Below are 14,313 nucleotides of genomic sequence, written 5' to 3' on the forward strand. Positions count from 1 at the left end.
CCTCAATCTGGCAGCTCTACAGAGAATAATAGAAAACTGGAGAAGTGGGAGATGATCATCATGGTTTGGAATGTAACTAACTCATCATTCAAGAGATTCCAATAAAGATCAGATTTAGGGACATAACTTTGACAAGAGTACAGTAAAACCTTGGTTTGCGAGCATAATTTGTTCCAGAAACATGCTTGTAATCCAAAGCACTTGTATATCAAAAAGAATTTCCCCATAAGAAATAATGAAAACTCAGATGATTCATTCCACACCCCAAAAATATTCATATAAAAATGATTGCAACACTGTAACATAATACAAAACAACCAAGAAAATACAAAATACAAATATAAAGAAAAATAAACAAAGTAACCTGCACTTACCTTTGAAAATCTTCTAGCTGGTGTGAGGGTGACAAGAAAGAGGAGGGTTGTTTTGTAGGATGACTTTCATTATCACTAACGGATGTTGACTACAGTACAGTATTAATAAACTCTTGTCATATATTGCATTTAATGTAACTGGCAATAAGGTACAAGAGGAGAGGGTTTATTATCTCCAGGCATTCTGACCTAGAATGAAGCAAAGCATTCCTAACCTCACTCTTATATGGAAAAGCAAAGCGCCATCTATAGGTGCCCTGAAGTGACAAAAAAATACACTAGTGCCCGTTGTGGGCATCTTCCAACGTTCTGAAAAATCAGGGACTTCAGTCAAACGCTGTGGCCTGAGACTGAGAATCTGAGCATGGGAGACAGATGATCACCCACAATTCCGCAGAGAGAGAGGAGAGACAGAGAAGAACCATTGGCTCAGTTGTGATCATGTGATGCTCGGCATCATGTACTACTCATATTGCAAGACACTGCTCCTTTATGTTTGCTTGTCTTGCGGAACACTTGCAGAACAAGTTACTCACAATCCAAGGTTTTACTGAATTTGGGACTGATTGGAGGAATGGAGGGTGATGAATTCCAAAGTTACTGTGGTTAGTTAAGAGAGGGTGGTTTGGCCGTTTTGCTCATTATTGATTCCCAGCACCTAACATAGCTCCACATAATCCATTCACTAAATGAGCAAATGAATGGGTTAATTTTTTGAAAGAGAGTAATATTTCAGGAGTAGTACCATGACTTGGCAATTGATGGATTTTTGGCTTGAGAAAATTAAAGCCCTGAAAATGACTTTGAGGTGTTAAAGCTAACATTTGATAATCATATTGAACATTTTATGACGATGTTACTAGTAATGGGCTTTCTCAGAAACACATTATTTTATCCCTTCAAAAGCCCTGCACTTCAAGTGCTATTATCAAGTAATTCTAGAGGTAAGACAAAGAAAAGGTCAGTAAGAGATTCAGCCACTGCCCCAAATTGGACAGCTGGTAAATGGTGGAGCCTAGACTCAAACTCAGAACACTTCCATTACAAAGCCTTTCCTATTTTCCACTAATCTGTGTTGATGACTTGGAAATAATGCCATTAGCAGAGAGAGGCAGCAATACAGGTAGGAAAAGTTATAGGAAGAAGGGGAGAAGTTTTGTTTAATATAAGCTAAGTCTGACATGTCAACATGAAACACAAAGATTTTTTTTTCAAAAGTTAGAAAGGTCATCTAGAAATCATGGGAGAAAAAAGGGTGGAAGAGTAGAAATTCAGATTTTGAAGTTTCATAATTAAAGCTTTGGAAATGGTTATGATGATTAAAAAAGAAAAAAAGGAATTTTAGAAACCGTATGAAATGCTTATGTTTAGAGGTTAGGAAGAGAAAGATGAGCTGATGAAAGAGATGAAACTTTTACAAAAATTGCTCTTTCAAAGCATCTATATTAAAATCATCTCCACATCAGAAAAGGTCTTCAAGTATGGTAAATACTGCTGGAAAAGGAGCATTTATAGAGATAGGATTAGAATAGGGAGAAAACAAGGCAGAGATAGCTAACTGACTAACAAGCCAGGAGGGAATTTTAAGAATTTTTTAATTTAATATGAAGAATAGAGTAAAAAGTATAAGGTCTGAGAAGAATAAACCAGTAAACAGAAGGATATTGCTGACTTGGTGACTTATAAAAATGTTTTTGTTCGTTTGTTTTTAGGTAGCAGAGGTGTTTCCAAAACTTTATGGAATGAAGGAGGTTACAGCAGAGAAGTTGCTGAGGCAGCAACTGTAACTTTTGAAAAAGCATTTTATTGTTGAACAGAAAAGATCAGTGCATTCCATGGATACAGGGCTTGGAATAGTGCATTTACCACATAAAGAGACCTTGAGGCTTTCTTTACAAGAAAAGAAATTGATATCTGGAGACAAAAATGTCTAATGTCACAATGCTAATAAGGGCCCAACCTAGGCCAACCAAGATTCAGGTCTTATGCTCAGTCCTATATGAGTGCCAATACACCAGACTACCTCCACAAGACAGAAAGGACTGATTTTAACGTCAGTTTTGGAGAACTCTGATCCACTAGTAATCTATAGAAATTTTGACTGTAAATTCCCCCTGGTTACTGGCAAAGATTAATGGGTTTGAAACAAATGCAGGAACATGGTATTACTATATGTTTAGATGAAGTCTGGTTGCATTATTTTATAGTACGTTTTAACATGTTTTGAAATATTAGTATTTTTTAAAGAAAAACTAATTTCTGGAAGAATACTTGAGAATAGACTTACCTCTATTTCAATTGTGACTTAAAGGTAATTGTAAACAGAATAATTGTGGTAAATTTTCCACTATCAAAACTATCATATGATCATAGATGTTCTACAATATATAGTGTATAGTGTTTCACAGCCCAAAGTGGATGTTATTAGGAGTAAAAACAATGAAATAACATGGGATGTTAAATAGACACATGCTCAGGATTAAAAAAAGTGTAATACATGAGATGTTCATAAAATTTTAGGGATGAATGAAAATCTTAACACTTTGAGCACGGAGAAATGGTCCAGTATTATTTGCCTAATGTTTATATAGTATGTAAATATACTGGAAGAAACTTACAAAACTAAATGGTGTATATTCAGAACATTCTCTTGTGTAATAAAAATTTTCAAAGAAAAAGGAATTGATCTAAATAAAAATTATAGAGAATTTTTTTTCTTTTTTTTTTTTTTAATTTTTTTTTCAACGTTTATTTATTTTTGGGACAGAGAGAGACAGAGCATGAACGGGGGAGGGGCAGAGAGAGAGGGAGACACAGAATCAGAAACAGGCTCCAGGCTCCGAGCCATCAGCCCAGAGCCCGACGCGGGGCTCGAACTCCCGGACCGCGAGATCGTGACCTGGCTGAAGTCGGACGCTTAACCGACTGCGCCACCCAGGCGCCCCGAGAATTTTTTTTTTCTAATGACAAATTAAATTGTGTAAAATAGGTTTACCAAATTGTAACAACTATCCCCACAGTGATGCCAAGACCATTACCAGTTGGGGAAATAGTTAATAATTATCAACAGAGCAATTTTGAACTTAAAAAAATTAAATCCAAAAATCATAGCCAACTACTTAAGTTACAGAGTTCTTGTTTGCTCTGTGTACAGTTTGACCAATTGTTTGTGGTATCTCAAATGTTCCCATATCTTATAAATGGCCCACATAAAGAAAAGGCATTCAACAGAATTTATTCTGTGGTTTCAATATTCTATTAACATAAACTACAATGTTATACCATTATACCTCTATTTGCTATCCAAACTAATTTTTGTTCAACTTTCTACAAAATATTTCAGAGAATATCCACAGATACATTCAAAGTTAAGGTAGAAATGATAGATGTGCCAAGATATACTTATTTGAAAATGCTTTTCTAAATTCTGCTTCTAATGTTACAACTGACGATCAGCTCTGATCTCCTGGTCAAATTAGGCCAAAGCTGATATATTTTAAAACAATTGTTTGTGCTGGATTAGCAGCAGGATGGCTCCCAATATTATTTTCCTAATATTACATGCCTCCAGAAGACTTCAACATCCAGAGCTATTTGGCACCTAAAATGGTAACATGTTTCAATTTGTTTGCATTATGACCCCCTTCAAAATATAGAACCCAAGTCAATTCTTGGTAATGAAATCGGATTATAGCACTATACCGAAGAAAGCTAGTACACCTGATACACGTACACCTGAAAGAAAATGTTCTGGTGTGATGCCCTAGTCAACTTTATATTCTTGTTACTGGAATTCCTAAATCCCACAATGATTTAGGTTGTTATAAATACCATTTAGTATTTATTTTACTAAGTTTTACACATATATTATTATATGTGATATATACTATTTTACAATATATGGTGTTGATTTTATACAGTGTATTTTACCCTTGTTCATATTCATTATCATAGTTTACTGCTTTAAAGCTTTAGCCTTGTTATTTTGAAGAGAATTAACTCTTTATTCCTATAAATCTGAATCCAAGAAGGCCAAGAGTACAATATTTTTAATATCAACGGTCATCCAACAGTATTATAGGTGTCAAATGTAAGTTAATGAACACTGCACGGTGTATTGTGGTTTCTAGAACAGATGTCTAGGAATTCCTTTTTGGATTGTGGTGTTCTTTCCCCACGCTTGACTAGTCCCCAACACAATCATGCCCTAAATACTTTTTATTGAGCAGATATATTTTCTGAGTTCTTGATATTTGTAATTTAATGTTATCCCCCTAACTAATCTCAGGGGTAAAGAGTATTAATATCTTCTTCCCATCGATGAGGACACTAAGCTTCCAAAAGATTACAGATCTTGCTGACACACTTTAGGAAGGACAGAGAGGAGGTGTGAACTCGCAATAGAGCTCAGATTGCACTCTTAATCACACTTCTCTGTTGATTGGGTTTTGCTTATCCTACTTTTTTTTCTGGTTTTTATTATTATTATTTGAGGGGGAGTGCAGTTACAAAAGACACTCTATGCCACAGTCCCATAAATAGGAAATCAAAATTCCTGTTTTCCCTGCTCTGCTGCTTCCTAGTGCCTACTAGCTACTCTTTGATCTTCAAGCCCCAGTTCATGTGGCACCTTGTCAGTGAAGAATTTTCCCTCTCTAAGACGGAGTCACTTGTTCCTTAGCTATGCACTTGCATTACCTCCTAAATAGTTCTACTCTTGCATATATTGCCTCCTACTGCACTGATTTGCTTCAACATTTTTCTCCAAAGAGGTTACATTTTCCCTGAAGGTAAATTTATATGATCTTTAAGAGTACAAATTCTCTGTGTAGCTGACAGAATCCAGCAGAGTGTTTGAAAATTCATGTATTTGCAAGCGCAGATCATATGAAAGTATAAAGCTAGCTAAGCATAACCAGGACTCAGAACTGTGGTAAGCGAGAAAGTACATTGGTGGCCTGAAGAAATTCCACCTTAATTTTTCATAAACACTCCTGTCTCCTAATCTAAAATAATACCTAGCAGGGTTCATCCAATAATATTGGATGAGCAAATAAAACTTGCTCAACTAATGAAAGAACATTATATTTTAAATTGTTCCAATAAAAAGAACAAAATGAAATGGGTAAGCATTTAACCATATGCTATAGGCTGAATTGTGTCCCACCCACCACCAAATCCATAGTGTTGAAATTCTAACCCTAGGACCTTCAGATGTAACCATATTTGGAGATAGGTCCTATAAACAGATAATAACATTAAGATCATTAGGGCAGTCCCTAATCCAACATGACTGGGGTCTTTATAAGAAAAGGAAATTTGGACACAGACACATACAGAGGAAAGACTATGGGAACACAGAGCAAGAAGACAGCTATCTATAAGCCAAGGAGAGAGGCCTGGTACAGATTCTTCCCTTGTGTCCCTTGAAGGCACCAACTCTGCCAACACCTTGATCTTGGACTTCTAGCCAGTAAGAAAATAAATTTCTATTGTTTATGCCACCCAGTCTGTGATACTTTGTTATGGAAGGCCTAGTAAAGAATATACCACGTAGTCACATTTCTGAAAAATTGAAAAGTATAATTTTTCAAGTAAAAGTTGTTTTGGGTACCCAGTTAATTGGTTGATTTATTATATTGTTCTCCAAAATTTCTCGGTTAATGTTTTCATTAGATATGTCTCTTTCATTGAAGAGAGTTAGAAAAAGAATTGAAACCTCTTTTATTATAATCATGTCAGTCCAAAAAAATTTAACATTTGTATTTATCAGCTTCTTCTAGAAAGGGCCAAAGTTAAGGTAAATGTGACCTGATTTCAATGAGATATATAAAATATAAAAAAAGGAGCAGATACACCCTTTAGGTTAAGGAGTCACGAAACAGTTAAGTAGTAAAACCCTGAGCTGTACAGATGGAGGATGTTTAATAGTTTGCACAGGAAGTAGTTTAGAGTCCAAGTTTCTGCACAATGAGAGACCTGTTTTCAGCTAAGACCTAATGTTGAAATTATGCTTCCAAATAAAAGTAGCCGAGTTGAAAATTTGTTTTCCATTATTACATTTGGGTGGAAAATAGCCGGGCTACCGCACAATGGAAGGCATATATAAATAATAAATTACCGAACACACTAGGCAAAATTAATGTCTTCTTATGAATTCCATTATTATAAATAGAGTACCTAAAGTGATTTCTTTTTAAGAGTAGCTGGTATAAAAAAATATTGCAAATGAAAGCAAGTGTCCTTTTTAGAAATAAAAGTAACTGAGTCAGGTCAATGAACAACTCACAATAACATCATCTGAAACCAGGACTTTGCAAGAAGAGAAAAGGCAAAAGAGAGCTAGGTCTTTTAGTATGGTTTTCAATACTATACTTGGAATTAAGGATTGGACATTATACCAATGCAATGAAAGTCTGGACATTAATATCAGAATCCCACTTTGTATCAGATAAACTTATGGTATACTTCCAACTTCATGATGTAAGAAGCCTTCTTGTTTGGTCATATCCATACTCAAGACATACTCAAATTTATTCCCTTCAGAAATTTTTAACATCTTCTAAACAGATTGTAATCTACTGAACTACTACACTCCAGGCAACACCAAATGAAGAAAAGGTTTCTAGAGGAGGAAGACAAATTAATGATAAGCTTTGTCAAATACTCCTAGTAGATAAGAAAGATGAGGGTTGAAAACTGAGCCACTGCATTTGGCAACATGGATATCACTGGTCTGCCTATTATAGAATGAGACTTCAACTGGCTTATGCCTATCTAAATTGTTTCCTCAACGACATTTATTAAAGAAATATTATGTGTTGGCACTAAAGCAGTAACCAAAAAATAATGAAATCCATTTATCTTCATAATACAAATCATTAAATCAGAAAATAAATAAAAACAAAATACCCATTAAAACCCTATATGTTTTCAGATTGCTTGTTTTCATTTAGGATATAATAATTACATAATTTAAAACATTTAAAATTGTCAAACAAAACAGAATGAGGTGCTTAGAATTTTGTGTGTGTGTTAATTAATATATATTAGATTTGTTTTCCAACAACTCAAGAGAGTTGCTATACTGCATTCCTCAACCCAATTCTTTAAGTGATGCCACAGAGCTATGTCATGGTCAATTATCTCAGATAAGTGCCTATAGTGACAAGACATTTGCTTAATTTAGACTTTTCATACACAGGCAAATGCACACAAACAAGATACATCAATAAATATTTTCTTTGATATTTACCAATTAATTCTAGGAATACATAATCAAAACAAGGTGATATCTTTTAGAATTATAGTGATATTACAAATCTAAATTCATCATTTAATTTAAAATTAATGAACATTTACTTCTTATTTACTTTATTCATAAATGTTCACGTCACTTTACCAACATCTATCTTCATATCTTATTTGATGTAATAATATTTTGCATATACATTTCTAAAACACTAATTTGATATAATAACATGGTAGAGGACTTTTAAAAAGTAATTCAAAAATGGTAAGGTATGCACATGAAAATAAAAATTAAAGTCTGTAGTACCCCAAAAGAATTCATTCACCATATGAAGTGAGAATTTAAACAGTACACTGTTGTTAAGTTCAATATAATTTTACGATTAATATAAATCTGAATAAAGAATTTTAATTTCGTTAGAAAAGGAAAATAAAGCAGCATTTTGTATGGCATAACTCAGAGCTCTACAAAAATGGACACATAGAAAATTAAAGATTAAAAACATAGCTCAGGTAACAAAAAATTCAATAAATTCAACAAACAGGTGCATACCGTATCATTTCCTTGGTTTAATAAGTCTTTGAAATGTTATCTTTCTACACAATGGAATTTTCTATAGAATTCCCCATACACAACATGTTTTTCTATTGTCATTTACCTAAACACTGAACATACTGTGGAATCAGTACTGCTGGGCTGAATGAAACTGTAAAAAGCACCAGCTGGCTGTATTCAGAATGGCACTTGTCCAGGTCTCAAATGTCTTATTTATATACAGTGGAATTCTGCCAGCTGTTTAATATTTAGGGCTAATAAATGTAATTGGCAGTACTACACAAGCACAACTAACAAAATATCAGAAAATACTTCTCAATGTGAAGTTTGACTTGTTCTCATTTCACATAATTCAATTTGTGACAGTAGAAAATAAGTTTAAGCAATTTTTCTTTTGAAATAATAAAAAAACTTTTAAAGAAAATAATGTAAACGAAGCTGTAGGTGAGTTGTAAGCTTACCATCTGGTCTACATTTTATTAAACCAGGGGCATATATCGATAGGCAAAGTTTACACCATTATACAGATGAACAGAGGTATTTAGACAGGTCCCTATGCCTCTTAGACAAGGTAAAGGTTATTAAGTCCTTGAGGAAGTCCCAATCTAGTGTCAAAATAAATTAATATTGCATGAAAATACAGTGAGATTTTACCAAGAGAGGTTTATAGATGGAACCTCTAACTGTGCTAGTCAAAAATATAACATTGTGAACAGATTTTCATTTCTAGTAACAAACAGCAAATATGCATCTCCTGATGAAGGAAGGAAGGAAGGAAGGAAGGAAGGAAGGAAGGAAGGAAGAAAACAAAAGGAAAGAAAGGAAAAGAAAAGAAAAGAAGGAAGGAAGGAAGAAAGGAAGGAAGGAAGGAAGGAAGGAAGGAAGGAAGGAAGGAAGGAAGAGAAGCCTGTCTTGCAAACAAATTAAGTAGTGTTTTTCTATGCTTTAAATTTGACAATAGGGTGATCTTCCTCTCAAAATACTAAGACAACAAATTCTAAGTAAGTCATTATTTCATCTAAATTAGCCTAAAAATGACTGTACCCTGAAAGTGATATTGTATTAATCCTAAACCATCATTTGCATAATCACATGACTATGCAAACCCAGAATGCTCTGATAGCATAAGAAGTGGAAGGGCAGGGCTGTGTAGAGACTGTTAGCACCAACATGAAGTGAAAAATGGAACTGAAGACCAAACACATTCTTCAACCCCCCCTACTCCACACTTCGCCCTAAAGAAGACATTAAAAAAAAGTTCTTTAGCTAATAGTGACATATTAGGAGGAGAGATGGTGAGAAACTAAGAGATCTGAATTCTAATTCTGTTCCCAGCACTTTCTATGTGACATTTGGTAATTACTAACTACCCCTAAGTCTCTAATTTCTCACTTACTAAATATACACCAAACATAAGTTCCCTTCTGCATAACTAGTCACTTAAATGCCCAAATCATCCATAGTTAATGCTGAATTAGCCATCTCACAGATTAACATGTACCTTGGGGGCAGCAAAGTCACCAAAAGTCAGTTTTTTTAGGTTTTTTTTTTTTTTTTTTTTTTTTAGTTTCCAATATTTATAAAGATGTTTGATGTATTTAAAACTTAAAAAAAATAAGCATACAGAAGGTTTTGTCTGGGGAAAAGTCAGAATTTCTCTGAACTTTCTTATATGCCTGATGCTGTTTTTACTTTGAATTATGTATCAAGAGAAAGCATAATGATTCAAGATTTGGGTTCTTAAATATTCCCTGACTACAAATGCACATACATAGACACAGGTTGTCTTCATAGTACAGTCATGCAGATAAAGTACAGAGCTCATCAAGAGAGTAATCTGGAAATAGGAAGAAAGCAGACAATAAAGTTGGCTCTTCTATTTCAGACACACAGAAATCAAGAACATACTTTCCGAACTGGAGATACCAAACTCCCTGATGGTAATAGCCACAAGATTTGGATGGGTTTGGATCTTTTAATCCCAGGACCAGTAGTTCCTCATGTGACATCCGAATATCACTGCTACTTTTCTTTCCCTGTCTTCCCACCTGATTTCCCATCATCATCTTGCTACAAAACACTCAGCCTTACTAGAAAATGGTAAACATGGTGAGATGTGGACTAGGGTAAAACTATTCAATTTTTGATTTTTGTTTCATTTTGTTTTAGCAATCACAAGGGATACCAAGGATTCTGGCATGGAAAAATTTGAGTGTCACGAGTACAATATCTATCACTGATTTTTTAAAGAGCATGTGTTTATATTTTGGATTATACTCCTGGAAAATAGGAGTTTGGCTGTTCAATGCTTGTTTCTTTTTAAGGCCTCTACTGACTGCTACTTTGCAATTTCTGCATATGATTATTGAAAGTAGGATCATTTATGGCATATCTAAACTAAATTTGAACTAAATTCAAAAGAACCAGAATGTAATTAGATTAATGCCAATGTAAACCACCAACCCAATGAATGGAGGTCTTTTAAGCACAAATAGAGTGTGATGCTTTTGATACTACAAAATTCCTGTGGCCTGGAACCTACTAAGATACCACTGCTGTGCGGTGGCTTCCATTTTGATGAAGTCACTCAAACTGACAAACCGACCAATCAACTACTTTTACATGGTTATCCTCATGTCTCCTTCTTGAATGCATGCATGCATAAATAAATAAATAAATAAATAAATAAATAAATTTTCCCTTCAGGGAAATAGTTTCTTTCAATTTCCCACGAACTGAGATAAAGTTGACCATCCTTTGCCAGTGATCCCTGTAACTACATGGTCTTTGAAACATTGTGGGTGATGGGTATTGAGGAGGGCACCTTTTGGGATGAGCACTGGGTGTTGTATGGAAACCAATTTGACAATAAATTTCATATATTGAAAAAAATAAAAAAAAACACTTCAATACTAACAGCCTAAAAATTCCAAATATTGCTCTGAATCAAGTGAATATTTTAAAAGGAAAATATCAAATCTTTAAAAAGGAGCGAGAAAAACGCCACACGAAAGAATTTATAAAAATTATACCCTTAAAACATTTTTATCTTTATTTTTTAAAATTGTTTTAGAGTTTATTTATTTATTTTGAGAGAGAGACAGAGAGCACAAGCAGGAGAGAAATAGAGAGAGAGGGAGAGAGAATCCCAAGCAGGCTCCTCACTGTCAGCACAGAACCCAACGTGGGGCCTGAACTCACAGACCGTAAGATCATGACCTGTGCCAAAATGAAGAGTCTGACACTTAACTGACTGAGACACCCAAGTGCCCCAAAACATTTTTATATTCATAGGATATTCAATTATTTAAATCTCAATAATTCTACTTATTTTATTTTAAATTTTTTTTTAACTTTTTAATTTATTTTTGAGAGACAGAGACAGAGTATGAATGGGGGAGGAGCAGAGAAAGAGGGAGACATAGAATCCAAAGCAGGCTCCAGGCTCTGACCTGTCAGCACAGAGCCCGATGTGGGGCTCAAACCCATGAACTGTGAGATCATGACCTGAGCCAAAGTCAGACGCTCAACTGACTGAGCCACCCAGGTGCCCCTCAATAATTCTATTTAATTGACAGAATCTCATACAGTTTTTACAACTGTGATTAGATTCAAGCCTTGAATTTTGCAAAGGAATTTCAGATGAGGATGCCAGTGTAAAAATCTGTAGCAACTTCCTAATTCCTGAAAAATGAAAACTGTTTACTGAGTCATTCAAAAAATGTGTAAAGAGAATGACAACTCAAGATTTCTGCTTAAGAAAAGACCAAATATTGTAGATCTTACCCAAAGATATCATTCAGGGTTGTCTTAGCTTGAGCTGTTACATCAAATTACCATAGATTATGTGGCTTCAACAACAAATATTCATTTCTCACATTTCTATTATCTGGAAAGTCTAACTTTATGGCACCAGCAAGACCCAGAGTCTGGTGAGGGTCCACTTCCTGTTTGCAGATGGCCATCTTCATATTGTATCCTCACATGACAGATGACAGAAAGATTCTCTCTCATGTATCTTCTTTTAAGTGCACTAATTTCATCGAAGAGGACTGCATCATCATGACCTCGTTAGTCCCCAAGGGCCCTCCTCCAAATACCAATCACATTGGGAATTTAGGATTCAACATATAAATTTGGAGGGAACAGAGACATTCAGTCCAAAGCACGGATTATCCAAAATGGGATTAATATACCTCAAGTCCTGGTAAGGCATGTGGGGAAGGAGGAATATATCAGAAATTCAATTCATGTTTATGTGGTCTTACTTCTAATTTTTATTTAATTTCAATTTTTTGTGCAATATATATTGAGTAGTATGTGCACACATAAATCTATAGATATCTATAAATATACACATAATGGGAGCTAAATAATGATTTCAATTATCAGGGTACATCACCAAAAAGCACGGATGGTTTAAAATTATACTGGTAATCTGACTTCAAAAATTATATCCCTTAATTTTCAAATTAAAATCACATTTGCAATCAGTTTTCCTTTCAGGTTCAGAAATGTCTGACAGTCTAACAAGTTTTAGTGCTTGCTCTGTATATTCCAATCCAAAGACCAAGCTATTTATCACAGATAATTTTCATTCAAACACTTTAAATCAAAGCAATATATACCATGTGATTCTGGAAAGCATAATGCATGGAGTTTTGTATCACATATAGATGGTTTTGATCTTTCTATGTTTCCTCCTTAAAAAATGAGTAGGGAACATCTTACTTCCCTGACATTGTTACAAAAGTAGAAAAATATGCTAAGTTTGTGTTGGTTGTATCTCAATTTTTACATATTATTTCCAGATAAAGCAAAAAAAAATTGCACACACACGCACACACAAAGCTCATACCTATGCTTAAAAAAAAAACCCATTTAATTTAAGCCATACTTTTTCTATTAAAATTTTGTATATGCATTGACTTTGCCTTTTATTATTCAGCAGACTTCACCTTATTTCTCTTTATGCCATAATGTATAATATATCTTTTGAAATTACTGAAATGCGTAGATATCTATATGGACTATCTGGAGAGTCAACTGGACATTTATTCAAACTATAAAATTGCCTACGGCAAACTATCAATGCACTCCTACCTCTTATTTTTAAAGAACGTCCTGAGATGTTTAAACTCTCCATGAGGAATAGCCATATTTTCTGTACTGCAAACTACACCACTAGCAATTATACATTCCCGGACTGATCTTTTGCAGATGTCAAAGAAATTTAATGAAAGAATGTTCTCAGAATGGAGGCACGGTTGGGATAGTAAAGTGCCACCACTGAGTATGATATGCCCTTGCTATAGGAAATAAAGGATGGTATGAGACCCATATTTATTTTTCACTGAAAGGGGAGTGGAGATGTGGGAGGGTGGTAGGGAGCCGATCAAAGTCATGAAGAATAGTGGAGGACAAAGGAGAAAATAAATTTGTGATACTATGGCCAGTAAATGAAGGTAAAACTGTAGTGAAATAAAGCTAACATAAGAATGGAAATAATAATTATCATTTGTCAAAAGGTCCATAAGTGCCTACGGCTGGCTAAATAGCTTTTACTCAGTATTGCATTACTCTAAAAGACAACCTTTTTAAAAGGTGCTAGTACTGTGCCAAGGGACAGTGACGTGAAGAACTAGAAACGGGGTCTTACGTGAATACGTTCACCCCACCATGCTTTGCAGCGCTGGCTCGGGAGCGTGCAATCCGCGCAGTCGCACAGCACTCCGTGCTTCGGCGCACGCACTTGCTCAATGTTCTGCTGTTACCATCATCAAATTGTTTATAATTTTCAAACAAGGAATTATGACTATGTCCTGTGCCCCTCAAATTATGTAACTACTATTGACACCTTATAATTCTAGAGGACATTTAAGACACACTTATTGACCGTGGCACTAAAAATTCAAAACTTAAGCAGATTTAAAACACCATAGTATTAAATGCTTTAACATTTCTTTCCACTACCATTTCCATCGTGTCGTATTTTTTTTTTCATGTGATCTGGTTGCACCCTCCTCTGAGCTGGTTATTGGTTACCTACCACATCTACTTGAATGTCTAGCTCTATCCTCAAAAGTTTCCATCAGTGTACAAAACTGAACTATATGACACCGTATGTAAATG

The 14,313-nt window shown here is 34.7% G+C and overlaps 1 protein-coding gene across 6 annotated transcripts in view; it reads right to left on the minus strand.

Annotated features, from left to right (window-relative positions):
- The window catches only part of EPHA3 (EPH receptor A3), a 356,643-nt gene that overhangs the window by 272,508 nt on the left and 69,822 nt on the right, over positions 1-14,313 (minus strand). The window contains exon 1 of one of the 6 annotated variants that reach the window (XM_047875914.1): positions 375-722. The exons of the other annotated variants lie outside the window; for them this stretch is intronic. The gene's annotated coding sequence lies outside the window, so the exon portion shown is untranslated. Of the gene's footprint in view, positions 1-374; positions 723-14,313 lie in introns of those variants that run through there. 6 annotated transcript variants of the gene reach the window in all.

Source organism: Prionailurus viverrinus, chromosome C2 (assembly GCF_022837055.1).
Source record: "Prionailurus viverrinus isolate Anna chromosome C2, UM_Priviv_1.0, whole genome shotgun sequence".
NCBI lineage: Eukaryota > Metazoa > Chordata > Mammalia > Carnivora > Felidae > Prionailurus > Prionailurus viverrinus.